We start from the raw sequence: 3,605 nt of genomic DNA on the forward strand, positions 1-3,605 counted from the left end.
TTGCTCTTGCATCACATTAAATAATCACCTTCACAAGAGTAGGAGTGACATGTTAGGGGGAGAAATATTACAAACGAAACAATTTGATAGGGCGAGTACTTGGGCAACCCATTTTCCATTGATGTTAAAAGGGAGAGAATGAAAAAATATTTCCATCAATGACAAAGGGGGAGATTGTTGGTCAATAATTGTCATTGATGGAAAATATGATGGTTGAACTCTCCTATACTACACCATCAATGCACTACTTTCATAATGACTTGACTCCTATAACGAAGCCACATTGTCCTAATCACTCTTCTATTTATTATTGCACTATCACTGCACTAGTACATGAATCATGTGACAAAGCCATGTTGTCCAAAATAAGTTATCATTCTGCACTAAATAATTCAAAGACAGTCACAAAGAAAAATATCTTTTTTTCCACCTTGGAGGCATCCTTCCACAATGATTCTTATACCATCTGAAAGAGGATTTTTTCCTCTTTCTAACAAGTACTTACTCGCCTCCAAACTCCCGGTGGTTAGTGAGAACTTGAATTTTTAAGTTGGAAGATATATATTCACTTATGAGCCGACCTTACTTTGGCCTAATTATGTCAGCCTATTGCAGAGATGTGTCTATTCATCTTCCTAGGAAAAAACTATATATATACACATTTCAGTTTTCACTTATCCGTCATTGACTTGGTCATCAAGCACAATACATGAGATATTTAGTTCACATCCCGTGAACTTAAAAGCGTACAGGAGAAGGAACCTTTAGATATTTTGTTTGGGCTTAAAAATCTCATCAAACCGTACTGCATACCTCGGTATTAGTGCAGTACTACTGATACCTTCTCTTGACTGTGCCTCTCTGTTCTCAGACTAAGTGCAATCATAGCTTATGACTGTGGCAGGGTGTTAACCTTCAGAAGCATACAATTGTGGGTTGATTAAAAGAAAATACCTCTCGAACAACATTATTTTTAAAGCGTTGAAAACAATGTAGTGGACTACTTCTCGGATTGGTGTCTAGCCCGGTTTGGTGGATTGTCTCTTAGATAACTCATATTGAGGAGAAGATACCTCAAACTATGTTAAACAGTTTGGTGTATGGTAAAAGCACTGTGATAGGGATTCACTGTGCCTAAAAATCAAGTGGACCGGAGGGGGAGGGGAAGGGAAAGGGGAGAAAGGAGAAGGAAATAATAAATAAGAGAAAGGAGAAAAGAAGACAGTGGCATCATTTAGACAGTCGATTGAGAATGAGACCGCGCCTTGGATAGAAGCTGACATTGGCTTGGATAGTAGGGTATAGTGGGTTGATTTCTGTGACATAGATGGACTATAAACTAAGACTGTAGCAGTGATGTCTATGGTGCAAACTTTGGTGTAGTATTGATAAAAGAAGTGGAGATGGTGCAGATTGGTGAAATGAAGCATTCTTGAACTAACAACTTTAGTAAATCTTGGTGCAACGATGTTTAAGTTGTCTTGAGATAATCTAGTGATTGAAGCAGTGGAGAAGTCATGGTGCAAACTTTGTTATAGTATTGATGAAGAAGTGGAGATGGTGTGGTATGGTGCAGATTGGTGAAATGAAGCAATCTTGAACTGAAGATAGCACAGTGAGCTGTGAAAGAGGATTGCCTTTAGACAGTGAAGAATTTCGTGTAAGTTCTATCTACATTCTTTATTAAAACACAGGATTGGTGTCCTTGGATTTGGTGCTCCTAAACTCAAGGTCAGTTCCTAGGACGAGATGGGGTCGGAGCCTCGTAAAAAACCAGGTTGGTTCTTGACAATAATTGTCATACATTGTACTTATTCTTCTATACTCAATAAATTTATTTTTATACATTTATCTTATTAAATTGTGAAGAATCTAACTAATAATAATAACAATTGAAAGAAAATATTGATTCACCCCCCTCTTAGCATTTCTCAGTTCCTTATTTTACTTCCACATTGCATTTTATTTGTGAAGAATGCATCAACGAGTTCTTTGTTATTTGTCGTAAACAAATAAACTGTGTTCAGTTAGGAGAATAATTAATAGTTGGCGCATTCGAGGAAATTTCGCATGGTATCAAGGCATTATTGATCAGATCAGAGGCGAAATATCGAGAGATCATGTAGTTTCAGAGGGATATCTAAAGCACAGGGTTCATATATGTGCAGGACAAGCCATGGGTGTGAATTGTAAAGGCAGGAAATTCAAGTTCTAGATCCAGTTTGGAGGAAAAGTGTGAATTGCCTAAGAGAATAATTTGCAGGTAATGTGGTTGTCAAGAAGCAATCTTGGTGAGTATATTAGTTGATTCGCATAGTATATTTGGGAATATAAAATTTTTAGCAAGGGTTTCCAGTTTCCAATTTTTAGTAGGATGTTGTAATTTCCAGTAGCATAAGGTCATAGAAAACTTGCTAGTTCAGCTAGTGTGTACTTCAAGAGCAACAGTACATGTGCTAAATTCTAGCGAAGGACTTCCAAAAGGTGGAGTGAGTTTCCCAATGGAGGAGTAGCAGGCAGTGCAAGTGTTGAAGAAGGATTTTCGGAGGTAGGTGAGAGAAGATCTGTGCATTCAGAGGGAGTGTGAGTAGCAAAAGGAAGGATGATCAGGAAGGAGAAGGATAATTCCAGTACTAGCCTTCAATTTATTTTATTTTCACAGAGATGGCCACAACATGACTCCGAGATCATGATAGACTTGACAAAGCCTCTAATTTTGGCATCTTGAAATTTAGAATGCATTTTGTTGGCTTCGTGGGGCCTAACCCAGGTTCAGCGTTAGTTAGCCAAACAAATCCCTACACTATTGGCCCTTTCGGCATTAGCCCACGGAGCGTGGACCGAAGTCTCACCTGAAGTAGTATGGGGGGATGTTGGAACTAAGTTTTCGCACCCTGAGATGGTCATGATGTTGGTTTATATCCTCTGTTCCTACTTTCGTGCAGGTCGCTAAGCCTTATGGCTCTGTCAGTCTATCCCTTTATTCGGCCCTTTAGTACCTCCGCGAAGGTGCTTGACTGACCTTCGCGTAGCCTTAACCCATGATCCAGGTACTTTCACGCTGTTATGATAATGTTTTGTATAGGTTCCCAGGTTATCTTTAGTGTTTTACTTATCTTACTAAACAATCACAGTTAGCGCCACGTAAACTGATATTCTTACTTGCGTTCAATTAACAAATATAATCACATATATTCGCGCATCACATAAACATTATAAATGAAACCCAAGACACAATATAACTAGATGCATTAACAGGAAATAAATACACAGAATTTGCAGAATACTTCTCTTTATTGATATCTTCAGATTATTACAGACTCTATCCGCCCTACACACACAACTGCAGGGGTCTACGCACTCAGCTGCAAACTTCCACCTTAGGCCTCTACGCACTCAGCTACAGAGCCTCTACCTATGCTAAGACCCGAAACACTTAGACATCTCTACCAGGACTCATCACTTCATTCTTCACTATCTTCTAAAAGAATTTTTAGAGCTTACTTACTTAGCTCCTTTTTATACAATCCCATGGTCCATGGACCATGGGTGACCTTTACAGCTGACTTTACACTTTACAAAATAAAGGCGAACAACCCTTTATG

The sequence above is a fragment of the Pinus tabuliformis genome, chromosome 3_2, assembly GCF_031772625.1.
Source record: "Pinus tabuliformis cultivar Carrire ecotype Pingquan chromosome 3_2, CPIR1, whole genome shotgun sequence".
NCBI classification, from domain to species: domain Eukaryota; kingdom Viridiplantae; phylum Streptophyta; class Pinopsida; order Pinales; family Pinaceae; genus Pinus; species Pinus tabuliformis.